This window comes from Heloderma suspectum, chromosome 2 (genome assembly GCF_057233095.1).
Source record: "Heloderma suspectum isolate Gila_16-S chromosome 2, 16-S_ref, whole genome shotgun sequence".
NCBI classification, from domain to species: Eukaryota; Metazoa; Chordata; class Lepidosauria; order Squamata; family Helodermatidae; genus Heloderma; species Heloderma suspectum.
The window spans coordinates 297,894,301-297,916,015 of NC_139459.1; the positions used below are offsets into that span (position 1 = coordinate 297,894,301).

At 42.6% G+C, this 21,715-nt stretch overlaps 1 protein-coding gene across 1 annotated transcript in view; it reads left to right on the forward strand.

Annotated features, from left to right (window-relative positions):
* CACNA2D3 (calcium voltage-gated channel auxiliary subunit alpha2delta 3) overlaps window positions 1-21,715 on the forward strand; it is an 821,063-nt gene that overhangs the window by 225,505 nt on the left and 573,843 nt on the right. The gene's annotated exons all lie outside the window — the stretch shown is intronic.

Genomic DNA, 21,715 nt, shown 5'->3' on the forward strand with positions numbered 1-21,715 from the left:
AGACAAGCACGGGCACAGAGAGAGGAGGCGGAAGAAAGGTGCTTTAATCCCCCTCCTCCTCTGTATCTGAAGTTGGGGCAGGAATCCCTCATGGGGTCAGAAACAGTAACAATGGCATTCCCTCCCCCCCAGACTTCTCTCCTAAATAAAATGGTATGTCTTGCTGCTGCAAAATGCTTTGCTCAGACATCCAAGAGCATGACCTGTAGTCATGCCTTCAGTGGATATAGTTGATTTTGGATGCAGGAAGGAGACTATCAAAAGGGCTCTTTTTGACAGGAGAGGGTGTGGGGGGGCGCTCATGATGGAAGACAGGCTGTCTTTCAGTAATAACAGGACTCTGTGCATGACCTTGAACTCTGCTCAGCAAGCCCTAAATCAGTTTTTCCATTACAAGTTTGATGATTTCTTGCCCTAAATTCCAGTTCCTTGTACTTCATAGACCAACTGGCTTCAATGCCTTTCAGGGCCAATAAGGACCTGCACAACTCGAATTTGTCTATGAATGTGTCTCTAGGTGCCCTTTGCCATAGACAGCTGACTCCCTGGGAGATTAACCATAGAGATAGAAGCTGCCTACTCAACCAAATGATTCAAACTCATTACCCATATGATGCTAATGTTGTTGAGTCTATAAGGAACACTTTCGGTTTCACTGCAAATCTGTGTGGGGCAAATTGTTCAGATAGTTGAGAAGAACGGCTGTGTCTTCGCAGACACAGCAGGAAGTTTGAGAGGTTATAGGCAGCTGGGGGCAGAGGCACTGGGGTGGTATAATGACAAGAAGTTTCAGAATTAAGGACACTTTTGAAATTACCTCTGTTCTTCAGATGCTCACAAGTCTCGGATTCTACTGTACTTACAAACAGATACTTTGGGAGGAAAGTATCCCCTTTGATCCATTAGTTTATAGAAACATTTTACAATTTGGGACTTACAATATGGGCTGATAGGATTTCCTGTCAGCTGTAAGGTTCACATCCTCTTTTTTTTTAAATAGTTTTTCATGTCCTGCGTTTCCTTGTGGATTGTCTGCATGGTTCATTAAGTACCAGCTTTGCCCCACAACCTGCTGCTGGCAATGGTAAAATGTGCAGTTGCAAATTTGCCTCAGGCAGAGATTTTGATCACTTCCTATTTCATGGCTGCGGCCACATACTGCCAAGGGGAAATACCTAATATTCATTCTGTATGGACAGTGCTTACATTTCAGACATACTTGAGCGATTACACAGCTGCGTAGAGAGAATATGCTCTGAGGGAATCCCTGTCCTCAAATATTGCCTTTGTCTTTTCTGAACACTGCGGAATGATTCAGATTTAATTTTTCACTCCATGCAATTCCAGTAGAAAATGAGAGCATTCCCTGATTTGTATTTAGTTTGCTGTATGCTTACATTGGGCATGATCCCGCTAAAGTTAAACACATTAAAGCCCCACTGATTTCAATTGGAAAATTAGCACGTGATTAATACTCTCCCATTAAACAAATGTGACATAAAAGATGGAGACTGATTACTGAGTTGTTGGATTTCAATTTGTATTTATTGTGTTGTTCCTATTTATTTATCTTTTTGCTGAAAACTTCAATAAAGCTAAAATCTTTGGCTAGATCCTGCCCACTGTATCTTAGGAACAGTCTACTCTTGAAAAATCTACTGATATGTATGTATTTCTGCATGTTTCTTTAGGCTGTGCCATAACAAAAGTTCTCTGGGCAACTTTCAGAGTAAAACAATATTTTTTGTAAATCACATTACAGTAAAATGCAATTACAGTAAATAACACACATCAATTAAGTTTTTTTAAAATCCTCAGATCAGTTAAGAGCAGGATGCAGAGGAATAAAAAAATACACACAGGACGATAGCATGATTGAAAAGATGCTGTAAAAATTAAGTTAAAAATAAGTGTTTGATCATCAGGATTCTACTGCTTACCTTTCCAAGTATAAGCCTTTTGTGCTTTGACAATGGTGACTAGACAAGAGCTCTCAAAATATTTATAAGTGGATATGTGTGAGAGAAAGCATTTAAAATAACAGAACATTCTTCCAAGTTCTGAAGTATGGAACAATGCCATACTGCTTTTGTGTCCTACATTATAATTTCAAGGCAAATTTAGGTGGAAATGTTCCTAATAATGATTCTTTCTCAGCTGGGAGCCAGTGTCACAGTTTATCGGGTAGGCAGAATTAACTGATGTGAAAAGAAAATTTCTGGACAGTTGGGTAAATGAGCTGAGCAGTAAAGGGATCTCTTATGATTTCAAACCATTTGTTGTTCAGTCGTTCAGTCGTGTCTGACTCTTCGTGACCCCATGGACACGTGAGCGCCTTCCTGTCCTGCGCTCTCTCCCGGAGCGTGCTCAAGACCATATTCATTGCATCAGTGATGCTATCTAGCCATCTCATCCTCTGCCGTCCCCTTCTCCTTTTGCCTTCAGTCTTTCCCAGCATCAGGGTCTTTTCCAGAGAGTTTTCTCTTCGCATTAGGTGGCCAAAATATTTGAGCTTCAGCTTCAGGATCTGTCCTTCCAATGAGCAGTCAGGGTTGATTTCCTTTAGGATTGACTGATTTGACCTCCTTGCAGTCCAGGGGACTCGTAAGAGTCTTCTCCAGCACCACAGTTCGAAGGCATCAATTCTTCAGCGCTCAGCCTTCCTTATAGTCCAGCTCTCACAGCCATACGTTGCTACTGGGAAAACCATAGCTTTGATTAGACAGACCTTTGTCGGCAAGGTGATGTCTCTGCTTCTTACTATGCTGCCTAGGTTTGCCATAGCTTTCCTCCCAAGGAGCAAGCGTCTTTTAATTTCATGGCTACATTCACCGTCTGTGGTGATCTTGGAGCCCCCAAAAATAAAATCTGTCACTGCTTCTATTTCTTCCCATTCCATATGCCAGGAAGTGATGGGGCCAGATGCCATGATCTTCGTTTTTTTAATGTTCAGTTTCAAACCAGCTTTTGCACTCTCCACTTTCACCCACAACAAGAGGCTCTTTAGATCCTCTTTGCTTTCTCCCGGCAATCTTAATTCCGACCTGTGATTCATCGAACCCGGCGTTTCTCATGATGTACTCTGCATATAAGTTAAATAAGCAGGGCGACAATATGCAGCCCTGTCATACTCCTTTCCCAATTTTGAACCAATCGGTTGTTCCATGTCTGGTTCTTACTGTTGCTTCTTGACCCTCGTACAGGTTTCTCAGGAGACAGGTAAGGTGGTCTGGTACCCCCATCTCTTTCAGAATTTGCCACAGTTTGTTGTGATCCACACAATCAAAGGCTTTAGCATAGTCAGTGAAGCAGAAATAGACGTTTTTCTGGAATTCTCTTGCTTTCTCCATGATCCAGCGAAAGTTGGCGATTTGATCTCTAGTTCCTCTGCCTCTTCGAAACCCAGCTTGTACTTCTGGTAGTTCTCAGTTCGCATACTGCTGAAGCCTAGCTTGTAGGATTTTGAGCATAACCTTGCTGGCATGTGAAATGAGCGCAATTGTACGGTAGTTTGAACACTCTTTGGCGTTGCCCTTCTTTGGAATTGGAATGTAAACTGACCTTTTCCAGTCTTGTGGCCACCGTTGTGTTCCAAATGTGTTGGCATATTGAGTGCAGCACTTTATCAGCATCATCTTTTAGGATTTTAAATAGCTCAGCTGGAATACTGTCATCTCCACTAGCTTTGTTGTTAGTAATGCTTCCTAAGGCCCACTTGACTTCACTCTCTAGGATGTCCGGCTCAAGTTCAGTGAGCGCACTATCATGGCTATCAGGGACATTAAGATATTTCCTGTATAGTTCTTCTGTGTATTCTTTCCACCTCTTCTTAATCTTATCTGCTTCTCTTAGGTCCCTGCCTTCTTTGTCCTTTATCATGCCCATCTTTGCACAAAACGTTCCCTTGAGATCTCCGATTTTCTTGAAAAGATCTCTAGTCTTTCCCATTCTATTGTTTTCCTCGATTTCTTTGCATTGTTCATTTAAGAAGGCCTTCTTATCTCTCCTTGCTATTCTCTGGAACTCTGCATTCAGTTGGATATATCTTCCCCTTTCTCCCTTGCTTTTCGCTTCCCTTCTTTTCTCAGCTACTTGTAAAGCCACCTCAGACAGCCACTTTGCTTTCTTGCATTTCTTTTTCTTTGAGATGGATTGAGTTGCTGCCTCCTGAACAATATTACAGACCTCCGTCCATAGTTCCTCCGGCACTCTGTCTATCGGGTCTAATCCCTTAAATCTATTTCTCTCCTCCACTGTATATCCATAAGGGATATGATTGAGGTCATGCCTGAATGGTTTAGTGGTTTTCCCGACGTTCTTCAATTTAAGCCGAAATTTTGCAAGAAGCAGCTCATGATCTGAGCCACAGTCAGTTCCAGGTCTTGTTTTTACTGACTGTATAGAGCTTCTCCATCATTGGCTGCAAAGTACATAATCAATCTGATTTTGATATTGACCATCTGGTGATGTCCATGTGTAGAGTCGCCTCTTGTTCTGTTGGAAAAGAGTGTTTGCTATGTTCTCTTGGCAAAACTCTGTTAGCCTTTGTCCTGCTTCATTTTGTACACCAAGGCCATGCTTGCCTGTTATCCCGGTGATTTCTTGACTTCCTACTTTAGCATTCCAATCCCCTATGATGAAGAGGACATCTTTTGTTGGTGTTAGTTCTAGAAGGTGGTGTAGGTCTTCATAGAACTGATCAGCCTCAGCTTCTTCAGCCTCAGTGGTGGGGGATAGACTTGAATTACTGTGATGTTGAATGGTTTGCCTTGGATTCGTACTGAGATCATTCTATCGTTTTTGAGATTGTACCCCAGTACTGCTTTTCCCACCCTCTTGTTGACAATGAGTGCTACTCCATTTCTTCTAAGGGATTCTTGCCCACAGTAGTAGATATGATGGTCACCTGAATTGAATTCGCCCATGATTGTCCATTTTAGTTTGCTGATTCCCAAGATGCCAATGTTCAATCTTGCCATCTCATGTTTGACCACCTCCAGCTTACCTTGATTCATTGATCTGACATTCCAGGTTCCGAAACAATATTGTTCTTTACAGCATCGGATTTTCTTTTCACCACCAAACACATCCACAGCTGAGTGTCCTTTTGGCTTTGGCCCAGCTGCTTCACGCTTTCTGGCGCTACTTGGAAATTCCCTCTGCTCTTCCCCTGTAGTATATTGGACACCTTCCGACCTGAGGGGCTCATCTTCCAGCATCATATCTTTTAGCCTTGTGATACGTTCCATGGGGTTTTCTTGGCAAGAATACTGGAGTGGGTTGCCATTTCCTTCTCCAGTGGACCACATTTTGTTAGAACTCTCTACCATGACCTATGTGTCTTGGGTGGCCCTGCACGGCATAGCTTATGGCTTCACTGAGTTACACAAGCCCCTTTGCCACAACAAGGCAGTGATCCATGAAGGGGTTTCAAACCATGGTGGGTTGTAAATAAGGTTACACATAACAGAAGAACAAACTAGATCAGCTTTCCCCAACCTGCTGCCTTCCAGATGTGTTGGACTACAACTGATGCTGGGAGTTATAGTCTAACATATCTGGAGGTTACAAGGTTGAACTAGATTACTTGGAAAGGTTGATCTTAATTTCATATTACAGGTTTAATGAACAATCTGTGGACTTCAGAATGACCAGTCAGATATTTTTTAATGCTGCTGTTTGTTAAGGCCACACATATTCTTTTCACTACATTAACATCAGTCTAATTGCTAAAAACAATTAGTCATTTTAAGGTCTAAACATGCTATACATATTCATTCAGATGTTCCTTTTAAAATGTTTGAACCAAAACCACAATTACTGTATTTTCTCTCATTTAGTTCATCTCTAGTCTATAAAAACAGAATATGGGGGGAAGGGTTCTCACTGAAACAAAACATCTGAGGAGTTTTGAGCATAACAAAAAGAGTTTTAGATGAATCTATGCTATTTCTTGGGGAATGTGTCTCATATTATTAGAAATCAAGGAGGACAGTGATTCCTGCACCTAAATTCAAAAATATGTCTGTAGTGGGTAAGCATCCTTTTCTTCCTAAAACAGATAACGGCAATATTAAAAGACCAGGAATGGGTAATACATATATTTTAAGTTTCATTTATGTGTAGTAATGGCTCACACAGGAGGATGCTAGATTGCATACAGAAACACCAAAAGTGCTAGATCTACATCCATGGAGATTTCTGAGGATATACTGGGGACTGGCTTGATATGGCCCTGGAGGAACCCTTCTACTGCAGTATAACCCCTCCAGCCAGTGTATATAGGGATTAAGATTGTTCTGCAAAATCATCAACTTTGAGCCAAAGCCTTATAGATTCTCATATTGATACATTTAAAAAACTGAATTAGTCCTGTTTTTCTTATCAGAGGAGATGATTTAAATAGCTCAAGTGACAGAATAAACTTGGAAATAAAAGGTAACTTTAAAAAATGACATCATTTGTGGCAGTGAGGGTGAGGTCAACTCCCAGTTTTGTGTACCATTAGAAAGCTTTATATTCTTTAGTTAAAGTTTGGAAGTAGCAATTGAAACATCACTTTAAAATGTCAGGTAAAGGTTACTTAAAGCAAAATTATAATTGTGAGCGGAAACGGTAATAAAGAGGTGAAATCCAGGGTCACATTTATTGAATCCAAACAGGATCTGCAAGGGTAGTTTGTGCAGGAAGCTAAATTCTACCTCCATCAGGCAATTAGTCTGTGAGCTCTTTGGGTGAGACCACACTGGCCTTTGAAGGTGGGGGACTTGTGACCACGCCAAAGTATTATATCTCACTTTTGTTTCAAACAAATAATGAGCAAACTGAAACAAATAATAATACTCCCCCAAAGTCCATCCCCGCAAATAAAACTATTTTAAACCTAATAAAAAAACTAATCAAAACAGTGGAACAAACAGAGGTGGTGCTACTGGAAGTGGGCACATGGCAGTGCCCCGCTATCCCCGCACCCCTTCACACGAACCCTCATGCCATCTCCCCTGTTACAGTCACTGTTGCAACATCATGCTTCTTTCTTCTAGTGTGGCGCCATTGCTGCCATGGGCTGCACGTGATCTGCCACATCTGTCTGTTGCTGCCCATTCACCAGTTACTTCATTTAGCAAGTTGGGTGTGCACACTGAGCACACATGCGTGGATCGTGTAAAAAAAAAAAGATGGCCGCTTTCCTGGAGAGTGCCCTGGGGAAGTGATCCCCCACATCTTCAAAAGAACCTGCAGGCGCTTCATCTTGTGAGGGGCCTGCCTCTTTCCAGTGGGTGGCACTGTGGGCACCCAGGGTGCAGTGGAATAGACACCCTGTGATGGTGCTGTCCAATACCATAGCTGAATGAAGAGGAACTTGAAAAAGGTATGTGAAGTCTCGCCCAGACAACCAGTACAGTGGTTATAGTAGTAGCAGCCAGTCCCTTTCCTACTGCTGGCTGAGGTGAGGCACAAAGCCAGCATGGAAGAGATTGGGGCAGGGGGAGAGAGAAAGTGAGAGAGGAGGAGCTCCAACCTCAACAAAAGCTAGGCCGGTGAGGACGAGGGAGAGGGCCTTCTCTGTGGTGGCCCCCACTCTGTGGAACTCCCACCCTATGGAACTCCGCCATGCCCCCTCTTTAGTGAGCTTCCACCATGCATTAAAAACATGGTTGTTCAGGCAGGCATTTGGGGTGGGCTAGGGTAATTTTAGAAATGTGATGTTTTTAATGTTGAATTTTATTGTATAAACTGTTTTTATTGTTGTACATCGCCCAGAGTGGCTGGGTGACCAGCCAGATGGGCGATTAATAAATTTAATAAGTAAATAAGCAAGCAAGCAAGCAAGCAACTAGGAGACTGTCTTTTTTCATTTTTCAGTCCTGAGCAGCTGGTTTTTAAATTTTATTTTGACTGGGAGAAGGTGGGAAGAGTGAAGAAAAGAGAGAGAGAGGTGAGCTTTTTAAACATTATTTTGAAAAAAAAAAAACATGACAAGGAGGCAGCTGCTTAGGAGGCAGCCGGCCAGAGCCAGGCACAATACAGTATGCCATCTTCTGTACTGCTGGATATTTTATTTGGGGTGGGAGTGAAGAGGCTTGCTTTGCTATGCTATGCTATGCTATGCTATGCTATGCTATGCTATGCTGGTTTTGTTTTGTTTAGAATTAATTCCATTCCATCTCAATCAGTCTAGGGGTTGGGGGAGAAGGTTGGATGCTATGCTATGTAATGTATGCTGGCTTTTTTTTTTTTTTTAAGAATTACTTTCATCTCAGTCTGGCTAGTGGGTAGGGAGAAGAGGATGGGATGTTGTGCTATGTATACAGGGCTTTTGTTTTGATTTGAAAAAAAAAGAATGAAGTTCAATTCTGGATCCAGAGTTTGGGTCTGGGGGGCGGGGAGACGGTGTAGGAAGAAGGTTGTTTCCCCAGGCTGTGTTTTGTTTTGTTTTGTTTCTTTCTTAAGAATTACTTTATTCCACTTTTGGTAATCATTGTACATCATAATGAATTCGAACTATGCCTTTTTCTTTCTTTTTTTAATAAAGGGTTTTGGTCACCATCCATTCCAAAGTGATCCATGTGTTTTTACTAGTGCAGTCCTATCTGTCTACTCACATGTAAGGCCCACTGAGTTCAATGGGACTTACTCTTAGGTAAGTGGGTATTGCAGCCTATGAGACCAATGCTATGGTCCCTGGGCAAGCGTCCCAGGAAAGCCCCTTGCAAGGTTGGAGACAGCACTCTGACCTCAGAAGGGAGAGTCAAAGATCCGCCCCCCACTCCCACCCTCTATGCCAGCTGCCCTTCTAAGGTAAGAAAATTGACCCCAGGGAGGGGGAAAAGGGGGCATTCTGGTAGATGGGGAGGGAAGGAGACTGGGGAGGCCAGGATACGATTTATCCTGAGCCTCCTCCAACCTCCTCCCCTCCCCTTCTGAAGCACCCTTACTAGACAGTCTGAAAAGCCTGTCTAGTGAAAAACTCAAAGATTGGAGGATGGGGAGGCAAACATTTTCTCCGCTTCAGCCTGACAGGACCTAGGAATCTCGGAAATCTCCAAGTTTGGGGCTTCCAAGCAGTGAGGCCACAGTCCATAGGGTTGCGCCCTAAGAAGACTTTATGGCCTGTTTGTGTCTCTAGTGATTCCCTATGGTGAAACAAAGCATTTTTTGCTTGCTGTGTTCAAGATGCATATCGCTAGTGCTGTAAACTTGGCTTGTCCAAATTGAGCTCTATGTTTACTTCCCCCCACTTTTTTTTTTTAATTTAAAGAAGCTGTTATGGTCCATGTGATTCTCCCTTGTGATTCTAAAATGACGTCTTGGCTCAGCTTCCAGTGACCCCTTGGCTCCACCTCTGCTGACCCGCCCTGCACCCCATCAATTAGATTGTCCACTGGCCACCACCTGGAACAAAGTAACAGTGTAAATCATATATTGTTGACATTTTACTATGTCACTAAAATAATATATTTGATATATAAAATGAATGATTTCAAGTTAAAATTGGTACCACAAATTAGAAATTAACTTAATTTATTATCAAGCTTTCTAACTCCCTGCCACCTCCAGTGTAGGCTGTGGATTAATCTACTAAGCATTATGAACATAATTCAGAAATTGGCTGTAACTATATAATGGTTTGGCCCTGACTATGTAGTAGTTACTTCCAGTGAAGACAATACAATTAAAATAATTTTCTCATGCAAATTATAGATCTTTTTGCTCTATCAAGAAAATAAATATTTCAGGTACAACATCAATTCCGCTTTTTTTCAAATGTTGGCATTTTTATTACAAAATGTACATATGGTGTCATTTTGTTTGAAAGAAATGCTGAATATCCCCAAAGGTAACCAATAAATACAGTTCCTGTTATCTAGATGGAACAGCATAGCCCACCAATGTTAGCAAATGTATATAATAAGCTATTTCAAGATTGTTGTCAAATAAAGGTGGTGTTGCTTGAATAAGGGTGGTTGCACCTGCCATCAAAACACACATTGGGCATGATCCAACCTAAAATAACCACATTTAATTCCCATGTATTTCAGTGGAAAACATTTAAGCAGGCACTTAATTCTTCCAGTAAAATCTCTTTGACTTGATGGTGTCCCCTTTCTTTTAATTATCATTAAGTCTAAATGCAGTGTGGCATAAAGATCAACACACCATAGGAACCTGGAATGTAAGATCTATGATCCAGGGAAAATTGGATGTGGTTATTGGGGAGATGTCAAGATTAAATATAGACATTTTGGGTGTCAGTGAACTGAAATGGACTGGAATGGGCCACTTCACATCAAATGGCCACCAGATCTACTACTGTGGACAAGAGGACCACAGAAGAAATGGAGTAGCCTTCATAATAATAAAGTGGCTAAAGCAGTGCTTGGATACAATCCAACAAATGACAGAATGATCTCAATTCGAATGCAGGGTAAGCCATTTAACATCACAGTGATCCAAATATACTCCCCAACCACAGATGCTGAAAAAGCAGAAGTAGATCAGTTCTATGAGGATCTGCAGCACCTACTGGATAGTATGCCAAACAAAGATGTTATTTTCATTATAGGAGACTGGAATGCTAATGTGGGTAGTCAAACGACCCCTGGAATTACAGGCAAGCATGGTCTGGGAGAACAAAATGAAGCAGGACATAGGCTGATAGAATTTTGCCAAGACAACTCACTGTGCATAACAAACACTCTCCTCCAACAACCTAAGAGACGACTTTATACATGGACTTCACCAGACCGTCGACACCGAAATCAGATTGACTACATCCTTTGTAGCCAAAGGTGGCGGACATCTATGCAGTTGGTAAAAACAAGACCTGGAGCTGATTGTAGTTCAGATCACGAACTTCTTATTGCACAATTTAGAATCAGACTAAAGAGAATAGGGAAGATCCACAGATCAGTCAGATATGAGCTCATGAATATTCCTCATGAATATGCAGTGGAGGTGAAGAATAGATTTAAGGGACTAGATTTAGTAGATAGGGTCCCGGAAGAACTATGGACAGAAGTTTGCAACATTGTTCAGGAGGCGGCAACAAAAAACGTCCCAAAGAAAAAGAAAACCAAGAGGGCAAGATGGCTGTCTGCTGAGACACTGGAAGCAGCCCAAGAAAGAAGGAAAGCAAAAGGCAACAGTGATCGGGGGAGATATGCCCAATTCAATGCAAAATTCCAGAGGTTAGCCAGAAGAGATCAGGAATTATTTTTAAACAAGCAATGCGTGGAAGTGGAAGAAGATAATAGAATAGGAAGGACAAGAGACCTCTTTCAGAAAATTAGAAACATCGGAGGTAAATTCCAGGCAAAAATGGGTATGATCAAAAACAAAGATGGCAAGGACCTAACAGAAGCAGAAGAGAGCAAGAAAAGGTGGCAAGAATATACGGAAGATCTGTATAGGAAGGATAATAACATCGGGGATAGATTTGACGGTGTGGTCAGTGAGCTAGAGCCAGACATCCTGAAGAGTGAGGTTGAATGGGCCTTAAGAAGCATTGCTAATAACAAGGCAGCAGGAGATGATGGTATCGCAGCTGAACTGTTTAAAATCTTGCAAGATGATGCTGTCAAGGTGATGCATGCCATATGCCAGCAAATTTGGAAAACACAAGAATGGCCACCAGATTGGAAAAAATCAACTTATATCCCCATACCAAAAAAGGGAAGCACCAAAGAATGTTCAAACTATCAAACAGTGGCACTTCTTTCACATGCCAGTAAGGTAATGCTCAAGGTCTTGCAAGGTAGACTCCAGCAATTCATGGAACGAGAATTGCCAGATGTACAAGCTGGGTTTAGAAAAGGCAGAGGAACTCGAGACCAAATTGCCAATATCCGCTGGAGAATGGAGAAAGCCAGGGAGTTTCAGAAAAACATCTACCAAGATTATGGCAACCAGCTTGATTGATAACTGGGAAATAGAGGGAGAAAACGTGGAGGCAGTGACAGAATTTGTCTTTCTAGGCGCAAAGATTACTGCAGATGCTGACTGCAGCCAGGAAATCAGAAGAGGTTTACTTCTTGGGAGGACAGCCATGACCAATCTTGATAAAATAGCGAAGAGCAGAGACATCACACTGACAACAAAGGTCCGCATAGTTAAAGCAATGGTGTTCCCCGTAGTAACCTATGGCTGCGAGAGCTGGACCATAAGGAAGGCTGAGCGAAGGAAGATAGATGCTTTTGAACTGTGGTGCTGGAGGAAAATTCTGAGACTGCAGGAAGATCAAACCAGTCCATACTCCAGGAAAGAAAGCCAGACTGCTCACTTGAGGGAAGGATATTAAAGGCAAAACTGAAGTACTTTGGCCACATCATGAGAAGACAGGTTACCCTGGAGAAGATGCTGATGCTAGGGAAAGTGGAAGGCCGACCAAGGGCAAGATGGATGGATGATATTCTGGAGGAGATGGACTCGACCTTGGAGGAGCCGGGGGTGGCGACGGCTGACAGGAAGCTCTGGTGTGGGCTGGTCCATGAAGTCACGAAGAGTCGGAAGCAACTGAACGAATAAACAACAACAATACTTGACCTAGTTTAATTACTGGAATCCACTGAAGTATTTTAGACAATCATTGTGACCTGCATATTCCTTTTTCTTAACACAGGAATAGATAAATGTTTATGGTGATCATCCTTAACTAAATCAGGATTGGGACAACTTACAGCCCTCCAAACATTTTAGCCTACAACTCCCATCTTCCGTTAACATTGGCTATGCTGCCTAGGGCTGATGGGAGTTGTAGGTCAGATCACTGGGAGCACTTCAAGATGCCCACCCCTGAATTAAATGGTAATAGTGTAGTCATTTCCTGTTGTTTGAAACAAACTTTCCTTGTAATATGAGGATTCATTTAGAGCAAGGACATCCAAATTTAAATGTAGTCTTGAGTGGGGGGGAGGTTAGAGAGAGAGGGAGAAAGAGAGAGACACTATTGTATTTCCTAATGCTGCATATTTTTAGCTTGAAAATATATACTAGACATGCACTGACCTTGTGCGTAGGTCTTGGTCTTCTACAATTAGCTGGCTGTACAAGAAATGTAAAACACTTTGGGATTCAGTTGGTCCCTTAAGTAACTCTTAGCACGCTCATGTCCGATGAATAAGGCTTTCTGCCCACAGGAGGGTGGAGAGTGAGGGGCTCAAGGGCCTCCCATATGACAGGCTCAGACTGCCTCTGCTGCTGGTGCTGCTGGTCCAACTAATCTGGCTGGCTCCTCCTCAGCTGAGTTGGAGTCAGACTCCAGCCTGCTACTCAGAGAGGGGCTATGACACCACAGAATTTATCAAGAGATCTGTTTGCAAGTCACAAACAGGCCGCCATTTGCGTACGCGTTTTTTTTTTTTCAAAGTCACCCGTGATAGGCTACATGACGATTTACATAGCCTATCACGGCTGACTTTGGAAATGTAGCCGTGATAGGCTACGTAAATTGTTACGTAGCCTATCACGGGTGTGTGTGTGTTTTTTTACTTTTTTTTTCGCAGCCGGGTAGACGGGGCGCTCCTACCCGGCCTGAATTCCGGCGGCGAGGGATGGGGCGCCTCCCCCCCGGCCTGAATTTCGGCTGGGCGAGGCGGGGTGCCTCCCCCCCTCGCCTGAATTTCGGGGGGAGAAGCGAAGTGCCTCCCCCCCACCACGAAGCAAGCTGCGGGACGAGGTAAGTCCCTTTTGTCCATTCCTTCTTCAATCTTTCCCAGCATCAGGGTCTTTTCCAGGGAGTTTTCTCTTCGCATTCAGTGGCCAAAATATTTGAGCTTCAGTATCTGTCCTTCCAATGAGCAGTCAGGGTTGATTTCCTTTAGGATAGACTGATTTTACCTCCATGCAGTCCAGAGGACTCATAAGAGTCTTCTCCACAGTTCGAAAGCATCAATTCTTCAGCTCTCAGCCTTCCTTATACTCCAGCTCTCACAGCCATACATTGCTACTGGGAAAACCATTGCTTTGATTAAACGGACCTTTGTCGGCAAGGTGATGTCTCTGCTTCTTACTATGCTGTCTAGGTTTGCCATAGCTTTCCTCCCAAGGAGCAAGCGTCTTTTAATTTCATTGCTGCAGTCACCATCTGCGGTGATCTTGGAGCCCAAGAAAATAAAATCTGTCACTGCTTCCATTTCTTCCCTTTCTATATGCCAGGAAGTGATGGGGCCAGATGCCATGATCTTAGTTTTTTTTAATGTTGAGTTTCAAACCAGCTTTTGCACTCCCCACTTTCACCCTCAACAAGAGGCTCTTTAGAGCCTCTTCGCTTTCTGCCATTAGGGTGGTATCGTCTGCAATCTGTCAGGAGTGCTTTGGCGGCGTCTCTCAGTAGATTCCAATAGCCAACTCAAGACACAGATGAAAGGATTTCTTTTCAAAGCTTTAATCCTTTTGCAACTTAATGACTCTTTCAGATGCTAATCACCAGCGACTAAAGCAAGGAACAGCAGAGTGGCCTAAGCATTCAAGTAGGCAGTTGATCCCCATTTGAAAGAGAGTCACTTGAAGACCCTGAACTTATGGGCTAGGGAGAGATCCTCCGTCTTTCCCTTGGGTACATGGGAGGTGGCCGTTGCTTGTGCACCAAACAGGTGCTACGCCTCCTCTCCGCGCCCTCCATCGCTCGTCGCTCTTTGCATCTGCGTTGAGCATCTAAGAATCCCCCCTCCTGCATTCCCTCACTGCCAGGGTCACTATCTATCTTAGGAATGCTGGCAGGAGGAATCTGCCAGGTGCTGAGCCTGTGAGGGATTAGCTGGTCCCTCTCCCATGGATTGCTGTTCCTCCTCAGAATCTGAACTGCTCTGAGGGTCTCTGGGCTCAGTTTCCACCCTGACAGTATCTGAGGTTGTTGATAATTCTCCCGGCAAACTTAATTCTGACCTGTGATTCATCCAACCTGGCATTTCTCATGATGTACTCTGTATATAAATTAAATAAGCAGGGTGACAGAATACAGCCTTGTTGTACTCCTTTCCCAATTTTGAGCCAATCGGTTGTTTGTCCGGTTCTTACTGTTGCTTCTTGACTCTCGTACAGGTTTCTCAGGAGACAGGTAAGGTGGTCTGGTACTCCCATCTCTTTCAGAATTTGCCACCGTTTGTTGTGATCCACACAATCAAAGGCTTTAGCGTAGTCAATGAAGCAGAAATAGACGTTTTTCTGGAATTCTCTTGCTTTCTCCATGATTCAGCGAATGTTGGCGATTTGATCTCTATTTCCTCTGCCTCTTCGAAACCCAGCTTGTACTTCCAGTAGTTCTCGGTTCACATACTGCTGAAGCCTAGCTTGTAGGATTTTGAGCATAACCTTGCTGGCATGTGTAATGAGCACAATTGTGGTAGTTTGAACACTCTTTGGCGTTGCCCTTCTTTGGAATTGGAATGTAAACTGACCTTTTCCAGTCTTGTGGCCACTGTTGAGTGTTCCAAATTCATTGGCATATTGAGTGCAGCGCTTTAACAGCATCATCTTTAAGGATTTTAAATAGCTCAGCTGGAATACTGTCATCTCCACTAGCTTTGTTGTTAGTAATGCTTCCTAAGGCCCACTTGACTTCACTCTCGAGGATGTCCGGCTCAAGTTCAGTGAGTGCACTATCATGGCTATCAGGGACATTAAGGTCTTTCCTGTATAGTTCTTCTGTGTATTCTGCCCACCGCTTCTTAATCTCATCTGCTTCTGTTAGGTCCCTGCCTTCTTTGTCTTTTGTCATGCCCGTCTTTGCACAAAATGTTCCCTTGAGATCTCTGATTTTCTTGAAAAGATCTCTAGTCTTTCCCATTCTGTTGTTTTCCTCGATTTCTTTGCATTGTTCATTTAAGAAGGCCTCTTGTCTCCTTGCTGTTCTCTGGAACTCTGCAACCAGTTGGATATGTCTTCCCCTTTCTCCCTCGCTTTTCGCTTCCCTTCTGTCCTCAGCTACTTGTAAAGCCTCATCAGACAGCCACTTGGCTTTCTTGCATTTCTTTTTCTTTGGGATGGATGGAGTTGCTGCCTCCTGAACAATGTTGTGGACCTCCGTCCTTAGTTCCTCAGGCACTCTGTCTATCAGGTCTAATCCCTTAAATCTATTCCTCACCTCCACTGTATATTCATCAGGGATATGATTGAGGTCATACCTGAATGGTTTAGTGGTTTTCCCTATGTTCTTCAATTTAAGCCGAAATTTTGCGATAAGAAGCTCATGATCCGAGCCACAGTCAGCTCCAGGTCTTGTTTTTACTGACTGTATAGAGCGTCTCTATCTTTGGCTGCAAAGGACATAATCAATCTGATTTCGATATTGACCATCTGGTGATGTCCATGTGTAGAGTCGACTCTTGTGTTGTTGGAAAGGCATGTTTGCTATGATCAGCGTGTTCTCTTGGCAAAACTCTATTAGCCTTTGTCCTGCTTCATTTTGTACACCAAGGCCATGCCTGCCTGTTATCCCGGTGATTTCTTGACTTCCTACTTTAGCATTCCAATCCCCTATGATGAAGAGGACATCTTTTGTTGGTGTTAGTTCTAGAAGGTGTTGTAGGTCTTCATAGAACCGATCAACCTCAGCTTCTTCGGCCTCAGTGGTTGGGGCATAGACTTGAATTACTGTGATGTTGAATGGTTTGCCTTGGATTCGTACTGAGATCATTCTATCGTTTTTGAGTTTGTACCCCAGTACTGCTTTTCCCACCCTTTTATTGACTATGTGTGCTATGGAAAAATGGAAGGTTGGCGTTGCAAACACTGTACTAGTGCTATAGCAGTGGATGTCAGGACAATGGAAAAATGGAAGATTGGCGTTGCAAACACTGTACTAGTGCTATAGTAGTGGATGTCAGGACAATTTCATGGAGAAAATGTGGTGGTGAAAATTAATCTGTGAACTATTTATACATCTTTTTATCCCACATTACAGGCAGCTAACAACAACAACAACAACAACAACAATAACAACAGACAATTAAAATAATTAAAAACAGCAAAATATCACATTCTAAAAACTAATTAGCAAGTGGGTTTAAGAGCAGATAAAATATTAAGAATATAAACACTAGTGGGAGTATAAAACCACTATCCCAAAGTCTATAGTGAAGAATGAAATCTGTGGGTCTTCGTTTTGAACAATCAGATGCCCCCCTCTCCCCAAAAGAGTCAGACATCCTGGGTAGTCTTCACAGGGTCAGTAGCAGTGTGGTCTCCCTTTTGGAAGGGATAGCATATGCATTTATTCAATTAATGTATTATATTTTTAAGTTGCCCAATAACACGTTATCTGGTGTCCTTCTCATAAACTATTTATTGATAACATTGCAGGTTGAGCAAGTATTGGAGAAGTGCAGAAGCAAGCACATGGGCAGATAGTGCTTGGTTCTCAGTGACATCAGTCCAAAAACAAAAGCAAAACCTAAAACGGCTTCTTTACATTTCAACTCTAAACTCAAACTGCACCCCACAAAAAGTAATTAAAATAAAATGAAAATGTCATTTTCAGCTGCCCTTGCCAGATTGGTTCTAGCCTTTATGAAGATGTGACATATTCCAGGAACCTAAAATTGCCACCTGCCTACCAAAGCTAATCAGGTTCCGCTTGTTCATCAAGTACTAGACTTACAGCACAATCCTTTGCATGCCTACTCATAGAGTTCAAAGGGACTTACTCCCAGGTCAGTGTGTATAGGATTGTAGCTTTCCTATTAAAAAATCTATAAAGGGAGGGAAAGTATTTTTGTTTTCTGTTTTTAAACAAAATACTGGAGTATACCATATGTTCTTTTTTAAGCATTCGTGAAAATGACAATTATTTCCCCTAATCTCTACAGCAATTCCAGGCAAAACTGGGCCAGTTCGCATTGCACAGCAGTAAATTGTGGGTGAATTAAACCATGATTTGCCGGGACATGCACCGCTTCTGGTTTGCATAAAGAGCCTACAAATGCTCCGTCTGTAGGTTGTTAGCATGACATTCAAACCCAGACACTTCAGGTTATTTATGGGTTAAACAACCCAGAGTGTCCAGGATAGGACATCATGCAAACAACCTATGAATGGGGGCATTCGTAGGTTTTCCTTATAAAACCTGGAGGCAGCTGTTGTGTGGTGTGCGTCCCTGCAAATTGTGGGATAATTAACCATGATATGCAAGCCAGGTCAATATCTCAGCACTTAATACAATCCAGTAACAGGCGGCAATGGAGAAATGCAATGAGAATGCTGTGTGAGGAAACATCATCTAGTCAGTCAGAAACCCCCCACAAATGAACAATGTCAATAATAGAGGGGGATAACCTTTTTGAAAATACTGTATTTATATATTGGGGGGGGGTGTCTCCTTTGGGCATAATTCTTAGTTGCTTTTTTGTTTAGAATTAGAACTATGGAACTATCTTCCATAGTTACCAGATTAACAGACAATGCCATGTAAAATAATTTAATGGATGAATAGCAAACAGGTATGCTTAAGTATTATTTAATATCCCTACAGAAGATTGCATAGCATGTTTTTTCTACCAGGAGTACCAGTCTTATTTATTCATCCTTGCCATGATTCTGCCTGTGATAGTGACTCGATCAAGTGTACTTGGTACACTTTATGGCTAAGCAAGGTTTTGAACCCAGTCCATATCCAAACCAACCTGGCTTCCACTATCACAGCAGGTGTGAACATGAGAAGGGAGAGACTGGAATTATTGGCGTAGTTGTGCGAGTGGCAAGATAACATGGTTGGATTTTGTGAGATGTTGCATGTTAATATGTTTGTTTGGTTAGGAAGATTTAAGGCTTTAAATACTTGCCTGCAGGCACCGCAGCATGATGGGGTCATGTCATATTTGATTTAAAATGGCTAGGCCAAAGGTCAAGTGGAATATTTCTATGCGGTGACAGCCCCGAAGACTATTAGCCCTGTTTACATCTTCATCTGGAACAAGAGAAATAAACTGAAATACAATCGCCCCAGCTGCATACAAGATGTTGCCAATGGCACATTAGCAGACCCTGGGTGCCAATTTGTTCTTCTGGAAACACACAACAGTTTGACTTCCTATTAAGGACTTAATATCTAAGTGGTTTGAAAACAGATTGGGCTGAAACAGGGCCTGCAGGGTCTCATCTTGTTGGGGATATTTTCCTGTGCAAAAATAGTTCAATTCCTTAAGGCTGCAATTACTGAAATGGGAAAAATAAGGGGGTTTAACTTGATTTCATGGGGCTTTCAGAACTATAGAGGGAAAGAGTGTGGTGTATAGAGCTCTTTTGTTACATTAGAAGTACATCTATATATTTTTTCTGAGGCTGATTGATCAGAACATGTTTCTTTTACAATCATGCTTATTATATAAGGGGTTTATTTAGTACTACAATGGAAACAACTCTCTTTGGAGTGAAGAGCAAGGGGACAAACACCTTTCATTATGGCAGGACAAGTTGAAATTGCAAAAACAAACAAGGCAGAGTCTGTTTTGGGGGGATGTTGGTAGAGCACCTATGGTGAGTGGTCTGCTGTTCCCTGTTACAAAGACTCCTTCCAATAGCACTAGGAGTATTCTATAATAAGGACTTCCATAAGGACCAGTACAATTGCTCCAAAGAGCTTAGGCTGAGCTCAAATATTCTGTTATACATGGCTAATAAGTCCTGGTAGTCAACTTCTGTGGTGCTGGTGATTGGTCTATCTCTCTTCTTTAGACTCTTTGCCTCTCAATCCAGCCAGGATCCCTCTAAACTCAATTGCTCCCAGCTCGTGCTTACTAGCTGAGCATGAATCCTGTCCAGGTATTCTTGGCTTCCTGTCCTTTTCTGTCTCACCTTTATTGCACAGTTGGGACTGAAGTTAACGTTGTCCTAGGTAATGGACAATGAGACTCCACTTTGGGGACCCATAATGTTTACTTCAAATACAACAGTAGCAAGTTTTCATGCTTCAGTGTAATCTCCAAAGGGGAAAGAGCATACAATGAAATCCTTAGCTGTGCCCATTCCTGATTCTTCTGTTTTTCTCCAAAGGGGAGATGTGTGAATCTTCTCTTTGGAAGTTACACCAGAAGCCCCCAAAGCCAATGCATACATCGCTTGCCCATTTCCATAAAGTCTTAAGCTGTCCTGTATTACAAATGATTTTGATTCTGTATGTCCAAAGCTACCCACAGACTCCCAAGAGGTGACACCACTTAAGCACTAACTTAAGAGCTGAAACTGTAAAAATGTCTGGTTCCAAAAACTAGCTGGAGGTTATTTTATATTTCCTTGTGTCTTTTTTCAACAACAACAACAACAATTCAAAAGTAAGTGCAGGGGATCTGATGCGGATTCAGCCCCTAACAGGGAGAATGGGGTGTGTGTTTACCCTATGCCCCCTGTGTAATCTTGATTTGGATCGTGTCATCCCCCACCCCCCTTCATGGATCACTGCCTTGTTGTGGCAAAGGGGCTTGAGTAACTCAGTGAAGCCATAAGCTATGCCGTGCAGGGCCACCCAAGACGGACAGGTCATGGTGGAGAGTTCTGACAAAATGTGGTCCACTGGAGAAGGAAATGGCAACCCACTCCAGTATTCTTGCCAAGAAAACCCCATGGAACGTATCACAAGGCTAAAAGATATGACGCTGGAAGATGAGCCCCTCAGGTAGGAAGGTGTCCAATATACTACTGGGGAAGAGCAGAGGGAATTTCCAAGTAGCACCAGAAGAACTATACAGGAAAGATCTTAATGTACCTGATAGCCATGATAGTGCGGTCACTGAACTTGAGCCGGACATCCTAGAGAGTGATATCAAGTGGGCCTTAGGAGGCATTAGTAACAACAAAGCATTAGTGGAGATGACAGTATTCCAGCTGAGCTATTTAAAATCCTAAAAGATAATGCTGTTAAAGTGCTGCACTCAATATGCCAACAAATTTGGAACACTCAACAGTGGCCACAAGACTGGACAAGGTCAGTTTACATTCCAATTCCAAAGAAGGGCAACGCCAAAGAGTGTTCAAACTACCGTACAATTGCGCTCATTTCACATGCCAGCAAGGTGATGCTCAAAATCCTACAAGCTAGGCTTCAGCAGCATGTGAACCGAAAACTACCGGAAGTACAAGCTGGGTTTCGAAGAGGCAGAGGAACTAGAGATCAAATCGCCAACATTCGCTGCATCATGGAGAAAGCAAGAGAATTCCAGAAAACGTCTATTTCTGCTTCATTGACTACGCTAAAGCCTTTGATTGTGTGGATCACAACAAACTGTGGCAAATTCTGAAAGAGATGGGAGTACCAGACCACCTTACCTGTCTCCTGAGAAACCTGTACAAGGGACAAGAAGCAACAGTAAGGACCAGACATGGAAAAACCAATTGGTTCAAAATTGGGAAAGGAGTACAACAAGGCTGTATATTGTCGCCCTGCTTATTTAATTTATATGCAGAGTACATCATGAGAAATGCCGAGTTGGATGAATCACAGGTCGGAATTAAGATTGCTGGAAGAATTATCAACAGCCTCCGATACATAGATGTTACCACCCTAATGGCAGAAAGCGAAGAGGATCTAAAGAGCCTCTTGTTGAGGGTGAAAGTGGAGAGTGAAAAAGCTGGTTTGAAACTCAACATTAACAAAACTAAGATCATGGCATCTGGCCCCATCACTTCCTGGCATATAGAAGGGGAAGAAATGGAAGCAGTGACAGATTTTATTTTCTTGGGCTCCAAGATCACCGCAGATGGTGACTGTAGCCATGAAATTAAA